The 14,459-nt window shown below is 39.4% G+C and overlaps 1 pseudogene; it reads left to right on the top strand.

Annotated features, from left to right (window-relative positions):
* Positions 1 to 358: 358 nt before the first annotated feature.
* Positions 359 to 13,874, top strand: Gm5932 (annotated as a pseudogene).
* The last annotated feature ends 585 nt before the right edge of the window (positions 13,875 to 14,459 follow it).

Below are 14,459 nucleotides of genomic sequence, written 5' to 3'. Positions count from 1 at the left end.
TTGAAGAGAGATGTCAAGCTAAACCACCTATAGAAGAAAAGTGAAGGATTTGCGATTTGGACCTTCAGCATATAGATCATATCTTTATATTCAGTGCTGTACATGAAAAGGTGGAATGATGGGATGTAGACAAAGGTTAAAATGTGGGCAAGTTTAGGAACATCCATTTAAATAGCTCAGTGGACCATGGTAGAGCCAGTGCCAGGGAGATAAAATATCATAATTTAGATAGAAACATCCAGGGACCACACCCTCATTATGAAGTACTCTCTGTCTCTGAAGTCTGTGCTAATGTACCCCATTCTTACCTCATTTGCTCCACCCATTTTTCTGAGACATTCAAGAGCACTGACTATTCTGGTTTACTGATTGTTGAGGGGCAGCTGAATCAAGACACTTGATCTCTTTCTGAAGAAACACCCCCTCTTCTTTGTGTTTGAGGTAGGTTCTTTCTGAGAGACACCCTGTGAAGTGAACATGTAAACACCTATAATCCTATGTAAAGGACTTGTGTCATTTTTCTTACATTAACAATTGTAAATCCTTAAAAATGAGCTCTGAGGTAAACTCTGACTGGGTGGCTCCCCGATGGATCCCAGAAACAACAACCATCTTATGTAACAGACTCCTATAACACCATTTCTGAGGGGAACAGTATTCTTAGCTCCACAGAATTCATTATCAAACAAATTTCTAGATTTGGTTTCAGAGGAACCACCAAATAGCCTGTCTGAGGGACTATTTCACCACCTCCTCTGGGATAAAGCTGCAGTCTTTATGGTCTCAGAGACTGCTTAATATGTACTCTTAAATTCTTTTCTAATGACTTCAGTTTGGGGGACCACCATATTGGTCTATCTTGAAACACCCCATATTCCTTTAGCATGGATGATAACTGGTTCTGTGGAACCAGAGATCATAGCTCTCTTCACCACATTACTTTCAAAATTAGCACAGCAATGAACTCCACAAACCACTCAAGGTAGCATACCTTCCTCTTTCCTCTCTTTTGCAGAATAGAGCCATATATTTGTTTAATTGTCAATTAATAACCATCAGTCTCCCATTAGACCTGTGGTAATGAGATCTACTTTACTAGAAAATTTGACTATAGGTACACACACGAATACACACACACACACACACACACACACACACACACACTGTATATGGAGTGGGATTCTAAAGAACCATACTCAGGACCAGGGTTTTCTTAGCATCATAAACATACCTAATGAGGAATATACATGAATTGAAGTTTCAGTATGTATCCAGAAATATGAGCAATTTCTTGTGTTGCATAGAATTTTTATTTTCTACATAATAAATTTTTTTCTGATAAAGAACAAAATTGGTAGTTAACTTGAAGCAATGACTGTAATGATAGAAAAGGGAAGATGAATACCTAAGACTGTTTTTTCACATGGTGAACCATCTATATTTTAAAGTATGTACCTAAAACACAAAAGAGTAGATGAAAGAATGATAGCATAAATGAAAGATAGCATCCAGAGAGGGAGGAGGCCATAGCAAAAGATAATTGCAGGTGAAACATGAGAAAAGTACAGTTATATTCAATTATGAATACATCATAATGAAAGTCGGCTTTTTTTAGATGCTCCTACAGAAAGTTAAGTAAAAGAATACATTTCTGGTAGAAGTAAAACACTTCATTTAATAAAGGGGAAAGTGTTTTGTGAAATTAATTCACTTTCTCTGCTTTTTGAGAAATGAATGCATTTTACTGCCCCCTCCATACTGAATAGACACTTCACCAGGTTCCAATATTGCTATTTTTGTTTGCATTGCTTTTCGATGACACTTTAAAAAAATAAATGTAGCCTAGGATGGCCTTCAGTTCTCAACCCTGCTACTGAAGCATTTTATGCTAGGATTTCATGTGGGTGCCAACAAGCTTGGTTTCAAAGGAAAGATTTCTTTTGATTTTTATCTACAATTGATCTTAAGTGGATTTAATAATAGCACTTACACAATTGGAAGGCAGTGTAATTGTTCAAGATATGCATGTATTTGCATAAACCATACTTAAATATTTTTCATTTCTACCCTCAGTTTCTGTCTCCACTAATGGGGAATGAAGGCAGGGCCTTGCACATACAATAGGCCAGGACTCTATTATTAAGTTGCATCTGCAGCCTCCTTTAAACTGTTATTTTGAATGGGTTCTATCTACAAAGTCTATACTGACTCTGACCATAAGCTATAGCCAGTGCAGGCCTGGAATATATCTTGATTCTTCCCCATCCATCAAGCCATCTCAATTGCATACCTAGAGTACTAGATCTGGCATTTCTTCTGCTTCTTTACTAAGTTCTCCATAAGTTTTTATAAACTATAGCTCCCAGTTGTACTGTGAAACAGTAGAAATTGACCAATTTGGAAAAGGGGATTGCTGGGCATGACTGGTACTGTGAACTGAGTCCCCAGATGACAGGTAAAGACATGTAAAAGAAGAATGATTCTCAATGAATCTTATCCAATGGGAAACTCCTTATTTCATGATTTTGAAAAGTTGAACATTAGGCTAGAGAGCTGGGTAGGCACACTCAGTGCAGAAAAGAGTTACAAATTCTATGCACGAGGCTTACTCCCATTCATTTTACAGAGTAAGCAGAAGAGTCTTACTTATAATCTAGGTCTTATCTTTTCTGGCACTTATATTTTTTCTCAAAGTGAATCAAAACTAAACCAAGCAAACAAACAAAACCCTGTGGTTTCATCTTTATGTACTTTGTTCTTTTAAAGCTTATCAGGTACATGACCTACAAGACAAGCTTGGCAGTTACTAATATTTCACTCTAACCTTGCAGTTTGGATTTGACAAAACTTAGCAGAGTTGGACAAAGAGGAAGGACTACATAGAAAGGCATTTGAATGGTTTACTGTATCTGTAGTTAAGCTCAAAAAATCCTGGAAAATGAAAACATCATGTTTTATTTTTTTGTAGGTGGTATGAAAAAACAGGACTCCTCAAAGTTGTCCTCTCAAATCCACATACACTATAGTACAAAGCCCCCACCCACTAAGCACATTGATTGATAAGTAACCAATCGATGATTGTAACTGTATTTGGTACTTATTATTCCACCTTCCTCTACTGAACTTCCTATTAGCCACCTCCAGTGACAACTCTTTCTTTTTATCTTCTATGAAATCAGTTTTCACATTCCACAAATGGACGAGAATATGTTGTGTCTATACCTGCCAAATTCAACAGCCTTCTCTTTAATTTTTTTCTGTTGCATTTGTTTTCATTTTTTTAACTAATTTACTTTTTGCACTCCATATTTTATCCCCCCCCCATCCACCCTCTGACTGTTCCACATGCCATACTTCTCCCCATGCCCTGTCTCCACATGGATGTCCCCACCCCCCACCCCACCTGACCTCTAAACTCCCTGGGGTCTCCAGTCTCTTTTCTATTCAGTTTAAGATACACTTCAGGGGACCTAGTCAGGACAATAATTCAGCCATTCTCAGGTACTAAGGGTCACTTCATACATGCCGATGGAATCTTTCCTATTTCTAACAACTACTTCTCCCAGAGATGTCTAGTACATATTATTCCAGAGATAAGAGGAACGAGAGATAAGAGGAACTCAATCCTTCCAAGTTATGAGTGCAACTATACCTCCACACTATCTTCTTCTACAGGACATTTGTTTTTGTGCTTGGTGGCAGTCAGTTCATGGTCTTTGACATGACACATTCCCCAGAGTCGTGAAGACAGACAGTTCCTATACAAAGAGCCCTAGAGATATTTTTAAACCAGAGAAGATGTCCAAGGTAAGGAGTCATGGTGGAGATTGGGCAGAGGCAGCTTAACAACCAGTTTAGAGGTCAGGTGGTGTGGGGCGTGGGGACAGCCACATGGAGACAGGTGGATGGGGAGGAGATATGGGATGTGGAACAGTCTGAGGGTGGGTGGGTGGGAATAAAATATGGAATGTAAAAAAATTAATTAATAAAAATTTCAAGATCTCTCTCTCTCTCTCATACACAGAGAGATACCGAGACAGAAACAGAGAGACAGAGAGACAGAAACAGACAGACAGAAACAGACAGACAGACACAATTTCAACATATCCTTCTACTGCAGCCCTGATGTGAACATTGTGATCTGTAACATTGTTCATTTGGTGCCTTTTGGACATTTACAAATTCAGGAGAACAAGTACCCAATATTGACCACCTCTGGTATTCTTGGGAAGAAGCTATTGCTATGTCTTATATCTCATGTGGCCTACACTTTGTTCAGGATAGACTATCTTGACACTTTAGGTGACCAAGTTTCTGTTACAAAGAAGGAAGTCTGAGCTAAATTTTACACATGTCTAGCAAAGTAGCTGTCAATGCTTCTATTTATTTTCTTTTTTAGTCCTTCCAGGATATTTCCAAATACTTCTCTGAGGAAGAATGGGAAAGTCTGACCAAATGGCAGAAAAGTGCCTACGTGTTTATGAAAAGAAACTACATCAGAATGACAGGCCTAGGTAAAAAGAAGTGTTTGTTTGCTTTTATGTTTGTTGTTGGTTTGTCTGTTTGTACAAGCCCAGGTGCCCCCCAGTCTCCTATGTTCCTCTCCCATATGTTCATTTTCTTCATGGAAGAAAGATAGAAGCACTCACTGAGTATCCTGCTCTTTTCCAATACTTGCAGAGGTGATAACAGAGACCAGCTGCCACAGGGCTCAGGACTGCAGCCTACATTTTCCTCTCCTGAAGGTCTTAGGCCTACTGAGCCTTACTGTCTGTGCTGAATCTCAGCACCATCCCTGCATTTCTCCATTTTTTGCTCTGCTAAATTAAAAAAAAAAAACTCTCATTTCTTCTAGGGGTCACAGTCAACAAACCAGTTTTCATGCGTGGAAAGGATCAGATCACAGAATTCCTATTGAAGGAATCTGATGAAGGTCTTGGTCATGCAAATGAAGGTGAGTGGGCAAGGAAAGGCTGTGGAGGATTGCCTTTTCCTTTTAATGCTTAGAAGGTCACAGACACTGCCTCCCTTCCCCAGGTCAGAGCTGAGTGGAAAAGAGTTTATTCAGAAAATCACAAGATGATATTGACAGATCAAATTCTAAGATATTAAAAAGAATGTGTACTATTATGGATAGTTACATATGGATAACAAATATGTGACATATTCAGTTGGAAGAACATTGTCTTATATCCTCTCCTAAACAAGGACAGACACACTACACAGAGAAAGAGGAAAGGGGAGAAATGGGGAGGGGAGGGGAGGGGGAGAGGGAGAGGGGGAGGGGAGGGGAGGGGAGATCTAGCTCAATTGCATGTCAGGGAATAGACCTTGCACAGGATAAAAATGTAAATGGATCAAGAGTCTTTATCTTTGAACATATGAAGAATATGTATAATAATGAGACAGAAGACAAGATATATTCATTTGCTCTTCGGCTCTAATATAAAACTTCCAAAGAGAGTCAGAATGTCCTGTGTCCCAACAGAACTATACTCCCCAGGAAAGCAGCCCAGATATACAATTTTGTATAGCACTGTAAGTTACCTCAAGGTTTAGGTGTGGTATTTATGCACAAGTTTTGATACTAAAGGAGAATTATTCCACTGTGTAGAAACCAGTAGCACTAGGCTAAAACACCCACCCTTTCTCACATATTTAAAGGAGTTAGAGACATTTTATTTTGACAGTTGTTTCATACAAGTAATGTTTACAGAGTCTGATTGCCAATGGGTTTTGCTTTTATTTTTCACTGTCCTTTTCAACTTCAAGTAGGAAACCTCTTCCAAACCTGACCACTAGTCATGTTATATAACAGTATGATCAGTAATTTAAGCCACCTGGTTTCACTCAGTCCTTTCTCACACTTAACAACTGAAGATTCATGCATTTCAAGTGAAATTATCTTCATTATTCTACATCTCTAATTCGATATAGAATAGTACATTAGTAAAGAGAAGGAGAAGCCATGCTCCACTTCTCCTCTATGAGATGGATGTAACCATCCATTCCAGCATTCATGGGCCCGATCTTGAGAAATATTGGCTAACAAGCAACACCTTCTAACTTGACACCCTCTTATAGGTGAACATTCTAAGTGGACATTTGGCATGGCACACACAAAAGACCTAAAGGTGAGTATCTCCTTTTTCTCTAGGACTTGACCACATTGGTACCTCAGTTTATATTCACATTGGTGAGGATGGAAGATGTGAAATGCTCAACTCCCACACCCATCCTCTGTTCACCTCTTTGTTTTCTCCTCTTTCCTCTGTAGTTTTTTTTTTTTATTTTCTATTCTTTCTCCTTATTACGGTCTTCCTCCTTTGTTGTTTCTTCCTTCCTTAATTTATACTTTGTGATGCAGAGAATAAGTCACAGAGCTTGACACATGACAGGTAAGCATTCGACCATTAGGAAAGCCTGTACAGACTTGCTGCTCTCTTCTTCACAATGCTTGATGTAGCATCTATAGTATGATAATGATTCTGATAAGTAAACATCTTCAGTTGTCACATTACTTGCAGGCTCTGCATCATTCCCCAGTTGTAGAGTGCTTGCCTAGTTGTAATCAATGTCCTGGCTTCAATGTTCAATATCATGGACAGCTCTGAATCACGCGGTTTTGTAATATTATTTTAATGAACTAATACCAGTTAACTTCTTGGAACCTTAAAAAGCTATCACAATTGATTTCTTCAAATAATAATAAGTATTATTGATTTATTGCTTATATTAAAGATGAGGCTCTTGTGCCTAAACATGCTAAAGCATTGGCCTGAGCAGCAGTTCCACTGAGTTATAATTCATAGCCAAGCACAGACTATTGAAATGAATTCATGTCTTAATTGGTGTCTAAGATTCATAGGAGGCCTTCTTTGGGTATTCTCCCACAAATGAGCCTTGTGGTTCCCTTCTATCACCTATTTTTCCAAGAAGGAAGCAAGATCAGGTCTCTATGAATGGGTCTCTGAAATGACTGGAGATGATAGGGATTTCATTGTAACCACCACCCACTGTGATCTCCTTCAAAATATTCTCCACACATTTGAACTCTCTGATTCATGGTCTCAGCCAAGTAGAACCCTCAGAGGCACCTGTTTGTGGTGTGAAAGCTTCGACTGTTGCAGAAATTAATCTTTTCTAGAGGGTTTTAATGGATCTGTGAGTTGGTGGCCAGCAAGGAAACTGTTAAGAATTAAAATTTAAAAGTATCATAAAAGAAAGCATTCAACTTTATTATTACTCCACACTGCCAGTTATATGAACATCATTTAACTTTTCCTTAATATTTATCTGGAAAAAAGGATAAAGAACATTTTAGTTCTGGGAAATGTGATTTATTTAGTCCATTCTAAGCTTCTGTATTTCTCTGTATTTAGGCACAACAATGAAATAACCTCCCAGATGTGAGGAGGAAGCACATTAATAAAATACATGATGGAGGCCTGAACATCAACACTCTGACATGGAAAGAGATACAGGCCAGGCTCCATTGTTCCAAACAATTTATAGACAATTTAACAGTTTCTAATAAGACAAAAGAGTTGTGTATTGTTAATGATTTACATGAGGAGTGAGATATATATTATTTATTCTTGTCTCTTGCTACTGGTAAATTTTACTGGACATTTCTGATGAGTAACACTAATTAAATTCATTGGGTTTTCCAACATTAAAGAGATCAAAGTGGTTCAGATGTGGTAGGGCATCAATGTCAGTGGAAGACACTCAAGAGAGAGTAATGGAGAGTGAATGTTTTCATAATATATACATCTTTGGAAATGTCCAAATTACTTTTGTGTGCTTAAAAATCTTTGGAAAAATTCATTAGGTGTTTTGCACTGAAGAAGTGCCACTGATACATTTTACATATTCCCTTAATATTTGAAAGATCCATAAGGAGACAGCATGGAAAAGAAATTGCAGAAAGAGAGTGCCAGGTGCACATGGCTTAGGAAGGGCTCGGAGATGCCTGCATACCCAAGCAAGAGAGATGGCAACAGGTGAGAGAAATCAATAGGGAAACACCAACTAGCTTTCCCGGTTTTGTTCTGTAGTGTGGTCTGGGTATGTGGCATGGGCTCTGCACAAACACAGGTTATAAAAAGCTGCCAGCACTATCTTCTAGGGTAGAATAAGATTTCATGATCACGCTTTGACTTGTACTTCATGTATAAGCCACGTGGCACAAGGCAAGTCTTCTACATGTTCTGAGTTTCAAATCCTTAGCCCAAAGGATGCAATTAAAGAGTCACTGTTCATAAACTCTTCCAATCATTCCACTGAATCCAAATTTTCTCACAACCTGATAGTTGCTCACATAATTAGCTCTGTATGAAAACCTGAACTATGAAATACAGACAGGAGGATGTGCTAGTGAGGAGTGAGATGAAAAATTATCTGAACCTGACAATGGAAGGGCAGATGTTCATAACTGGCCTTTGGACAGTATTGATTTATTGGGAACAAAATAAAAGAGGAAGGGGGTCCGGGGTGCCCTGGGGAAGAACTGAAGGAAAAAGATGCCCATGCCCCACCAGAGTTTCCCTGTTCTCTGGTCAGTCAGGTGTGGGAAGGCTGCTATCTACACTATCCACTCATCCCTGGGTGGGCATTCCTCTATCCCACTCTTCAGGGGGTGGTTAAGGGGCAGCCCTGCCTGGGGACCCCCCTGGAGCTACTTTGCTAAAGCCACCAGGGTTGTGGGAGAGAGGGAAGAGGGAAGAAGCTCCCAATACTGACCAGAGTGCACAGAGGAACTTGAAGGAGCAGAGCAGAGACTCCATGGTTTTAGAGCTTTTTTTATAGAAATGCAGGGGAAAGAGAGAAGGTGGGAGAGGGAGAGGGAGAGGGAGAGGGAGAAAGAGAGGGAAGAGGAGAGAGAAGAGAGAGGTGAGAGGACAAAGGAATAAAAGAGCGAGGTGCAGGCTGAGCACCCCTTTTAATGGTCTTCACTGTTGCTAGGTAACTGGGGAGGAGTTTAGCCTGAAGGTCAGAAGCTTGGGCCATTGCTTAAGTGACTATTGACCATGCTTCTCTTGTGGGGGCTGTGGGAGGTGGTACCTTAGGCAGGGGCCAGAGTTCCAGGAGCATGAGGGAATGTCTACCATGTCATGTAGGTGAATTATGACCATCGGGGTTCAGACCTCAGCTCGACTGGAGACCATCCTGCAATTCCCCACATTGATTAAAGCTTTTTGATCCAGAAGACATCAGACTAGAGCATATAGAAGGCCATAGCCCTGTGAATGGGATCAGTTTTCTGCTCATCTGGTAAAATGGGCATGGACTCTTCTCTCCAGAACTAATTCTCACTTTGAAACTGTTCCTCACACCAGGACCCAAGCGGAGTCATGAGAGTTCCAGAAAAAAAGAAAGATTTCGGAAAAGAAAGCATATCCTAATTTTTGATGTGAGCAGTGATGATGAAGAAAATTACTAACCTGTAAGTGAACCATTGACACATTTGCTACATCCTTCAAAAGGAGCATCTTTGCTATGGTATAGTCCCCATACCAATTATTTGTTCCCCAAATAATTAAAATAATCTAATCCTTTGAGGTACAACATTCAGGCTTAATGAAACATCCCACACATGCTCTACTCTTGTCCTTTATATTAAGGTCCTTCCTACCTGTAGTCCTCCAGCTTCCCAAACCTCAGGTCATCTATCAATGTGCGGGCCATATAAAGGCCAGATTAGGCAGTCACTATGACATGTGTAAAGGATTTGCTTGGGACACAGAATTTGAGGCTTTTCTGGGGAGGAGGATGAGTTGATGACTGCATGATAAGTGGTAGGGATTTTCAGACAATTCTTTTTCTTCACTCTCCATGTCTCATCCCCAAACAGAGAAAAGCTGGTGAGAAGAATTTGATGATCATTCAGAATCATGGAAACAACAACTCCGGTATCCTAAATATCAAATGAAAGAAAATTTTCCCACAGTGAAGAGTTAGTGTCAGTATTCTTACTCTGTGACAAACACCCTCTGAAGCCCCTTTTCTGTCTGTCTGTCTGTCTGTCTGTCTGTCTGTGTGTCTGTCTGGAGGTTTTGGTGAGATTCATTTGTATTTTCTTTTAGAGGTATGCATGTGGTTGCCTGGCCAAGTGCATGATACCTAGATTTAGGTACCTGAAGAGGTCAGAAGAAGGCATTGTATCCCCTGGAGATGGAGTTAGGGATGGTTTTGAGCTGCCCAATGTGGGTACTGAGAACCCAACTTAGGTCCTTCGAAAAAGCAGCAGGTACTTTCACTGTTGACACATCTCTTTAGCCACCAAAGCCTGGTAATTTACACTGTGCTAAGTTGGTTAATGTTTTTCAACCTCATTGGAAACACTGCATCACCATTGCCCTCATTTTATGCTATTCTGTAAGCATTGTTCCAACCACTTGTGGAGCACTTTATTAGTACTGCTCTCACTGAGTGACAAGCACTCTGCTACAATTTTTTATGATTGGTGTCGAACACTCTGTTCTGACTGGTTAGCACTATGTGATGAATATGTTAGATACCTGTATTTCATTGAGCAAGAAGTAAATCTAAAGTATATTGTTATCTGTTGTCCTGAAACTATTTGAGTCACATTCTATCAGTCATTTTCTCTACTGAAGTGTTCTACCCTTCTCTTGCCCCAATATGAACATTGCAAACAGTGCTGTTTTATGATTTAACATATTTTTCTCTGAACTTCCACGAGGTAGAGAGAAGAGAGAGACAGAGATGGAGACAGAGACAGAGAGACAGAGAGAGACAGAGAAAGGGAAGAGAGAACAAACCACTAAACCACTTGGCACAACTATCGCCTGCTCTACTCCACTGGAAATATGTCTGGGCTTGTCCATCTCATTGAATTCTGTTACTAGTCAGTACAAGCTGCACAGGGGAAAACCTATCCTCCACTGCCCCTGAATCAGTCACTGTCACATAACAGGTATAAAAGTTCCCCGATTATTGCCTTATTTCTTTCTTGGTTACACAGATTTGCATATGGGGGATACTTTATGCCTAATTCTTAGAAAAAAATTTGATACATCACAGATGTTATATATTAAAGAAGCACCTAATGAATATTAGATTTATGTGCTCAGTACTGTCCTAGGTCCTTGAAGACTGGATTTCTGATGAAATCTTCATTTGAGACAATCCTATCCTAGTATATACTTGCAATGTATAGAGATGATGCAGTCAACTTTGATTAAGTGAAGAGTACTCTATTTTAAAACATTGTATGTTGGGAGAAATGAAGGCCCTGATGTTAGATGATGTGTACACTGGGGTTACTGGTGTTAGAACACCTGCTTACATGTTTGAAGCTCTGGGTTCAACTCTCAACACTGAAAAATATTATTTCCAATGGTTTTGAAACAACATCCACAGATGGAGTCATTACTGGTGCAGTTTTGAACTTGCTCTCACACAGCTTTCAAATATGGAAATCTGACTTTCTATCCCTACTCTTCATGGGATCTGGAGACCCTGGTAGATGTGAGACATCTAGCCAGAGATCCAGGACTTATCACCTAGAGAAATTTAGGAGTGGAATGCATTGTGATGTCAAGAACATTGAAGAAGACAAGTCAGCAAAGAATAAGTAGATATACCAGAATATATTCATAATTATGGACAAAGGATATGAGATCATTTTCTGAGAGGATTTCTAAGAATATGAAGATATATGTGAAGAAAAGGGAAGAGGAATAATGTCAGTAAGACAAGGTTGGATAAACCTACACATATTGTGTGTGTAGAAGGGTATTAGTTTCACAGCAAGGCAGAGACAGGTACAAGTATAGACTATCATTTTAGTCTCCACACAATTAAGGGTGAGATACTTTTGGCTTCACCCATGTTTCTCTCTAGAGCATAGTATTTATGGATTGATTGCCCAACACAGGAATGAGGCTCAACTCACTACTATTCTCTTTTAAAGTCCTCCACAATTTCCTAGAGTGGGTTAGCTTCATAGAATCACTAGAATTTATACAAAAAGATTCTGGTATCTGAGTACAGTGATTAAGTTCCCTAAAAAAGACACTGGGATTGATCTGATTCTTTAATTCATTTTGTTGTTGTAGGTGGTAGTGTTGGTGGTTCTTGGGCCTTTTGTTTTTTGTTTTGTTTTGTTTTTTGGTTGTTTTTTGTTTGTTTAGATGTTTTCACCCTTAAATGTGGAGAAAAGAATCCAAATAAAGTAGAAATCTGGAAAAATTCATGTACACATGAAGAGCAAGAGCAAGTTTGCATGCAGTGAGGAGACAGGTTTGGAGAGGTTAAGTAAGTTGCTCAAGATTGAACCCAAACAGAAGCAGGGACATTGAAGCAAGCTACTGCCTTCATCTAGATTTCCCAAAAGACGCTATTAGCATTAGTTTTTCCTGAGTTTGCAGCCTTTTGATGACTTTTGATCCTAACTACTATATATGTTCTCATGGATTTCTGTCCTTCATCTCATCCTATAAATTACAGACTTACTAAATTCTACAATTATCAAACGCATGAGGCCTGCACAAACTGTTAAATACCAAAAATTTTAAGTCATCATTTAAAAATTATTGTGTCACAGAACACAAGGAAATCAATCTGGTACTCACTTGAAAGCTTAACCTTTACCGTCTAGTTTTCATGATGCTAGAAGGTATTTCTTATGCTACCAGAGAAGAAAAATAATTACCAATTTCACCCAGCTGTAATTCTGCAAACTGCAACAATTGACCTCATAATATGTGTTCACTGGTGTAAGCATGTCAGCAATGTTAGGGGAGTAACCAATCACTTTCTGATTAGCTGTAATACCTATTTCATGAGACCAAATCTGTACCTGACTGTTTAAGAGGTAAAGAACCAGAGTGCTATAAGAGCCTCATCACCACTGCCAGCCTATTTACCATCACTCCACCGGAAGAGCCCCAGCCCTTGTTTCCTGTCCTAGTCACCACTGCCTCAATCATGATTGGTGAGGCCCAGCAGCCACTCTGCTTCCACCACCATCTCCCTTACAGTCTCTGCCACCAAGTCAGGCTCCACAGGCAGCTGGGTGGGTAGTGGCAAGCTGATAGGCCTCACATCAGTGGCACGCTCCTGCAAGGATAAGGTCTTCTTCACAACAAAGCTTTTTGGGAAAAGTAAAATGGTTCAATGTAAGGGGTAGATACAGTTTCATCAATAGGAATGACACCAAGGAAGATTTATTTGTCCACAAGTCTATCCTAAAGAATAATAATCACAGGAATTGCTTCACAGTATAGGAGATGCTGAAGGAGAAAAGGGTGCAGAGGCAGAAAATGTTACAAGTCCTGGAGTAGTTCAAGTTCAAGGCAGTAGATACGCAGCAGACCATTATAGATGCTAAGTCATAGGGCTCCTCCATGAAATTACCAGCAAAACTACCAGAGTAGTAAGAGTGAACAAAAGAACATTGGATCAGAAGACACTATCAAAGGCCAGGCCCAAAAAACACTGCTGGCTCTATTACAGGTGAAGATTCCCATCTAAGAAGGCTCTATGGGCATTGACCACATTATTTCTGTGCAAGTAGAAGTGATGGAGGGTGCTGACAACCAGAGTGTAAGGAGAGCAAGGTAGACCAATGATACTGAATATGCACAGGGATTACAGACCAAGATTTCTCAGGGGCCCTCCTCCAGAACAGTCTAGAGAGAATAACAATGATGAGGACAAGGAAAATGAATGAAATGAGACCCAAGGTCCACAGCCACCTCAACAGTCAGTATTGGCAAAATTCAATTACTGATGCAGGTACCAAGAGAACTTCAAAACACAAGATAGTGAAGAGACTGCTTTTGTCTGATGCACAAGCTGAGAATTTGTCAGCTCCCAAGGGTGACCAAGGCAGAGCTGAGTAAATACAGGCTTGCCACTTCTACCATCTTCCAGTTTGATCATCCAGCAAGAAGAAATGATTATGAAATTTTAGCAATAAGAAGTGATTAAAGATTGGAGCTGAAAACTTTATATGCCCCAGTACAGAGGAATGCCAGGGCCAAGAAGCAGGAGTGGGTGGGTAGGAGAGCAGGGCAGAGGGAGGGTATAGGGAACTTTCAGAATAGTATTTGAAATGTATATAAAGAAAATATCTAATAAAAATAAATAAATAAAAAGTCAAAAAAAATTGGAGCTGAATTCTTTAGGTGCCTGCTTAACCACATACACCTGGTCTATTTGCACTACCTATATAGCATGGGATCTCTATTATTATTATTATTATTATTATTATTATTATTATTATTATTTACCTAAAGATGTCTTTTTTGTAACAAATGTATTTTTGTTTTTGTTTGTTTTTTGGTTTTGTTTTGTTTTAAAGCCTTTTTCCTCAACATACTTTTAAAAGTTTTTAAATTGATTCATAGCCAGTCAAGTTGAGACTTTAAGAACTTCATTTTTAACTTGTACTAAAAGCTGTACTAAAAGTTAACCTGATTTTTTTT

This window comes from Mus musculus, chromosome X (assembly GCF_000001635.26).
Source record: "Mus musculus strain C57BL/6J chromosome X, GRCm38.p6 C57BL/6J".
In the NCBI taxonomy this organism is placed as follows: domain Eukaryota; kingdom Metazoa; phylum Chordata; class Mammalia; order Rodentia; family Muridae; genus Mus; species Mus musculus.
The sequence above is the reverse complement of the archived record's forward strand: the minus strand, read 5'-3'. Positions and strand labels throughout refer to the sequence as shown.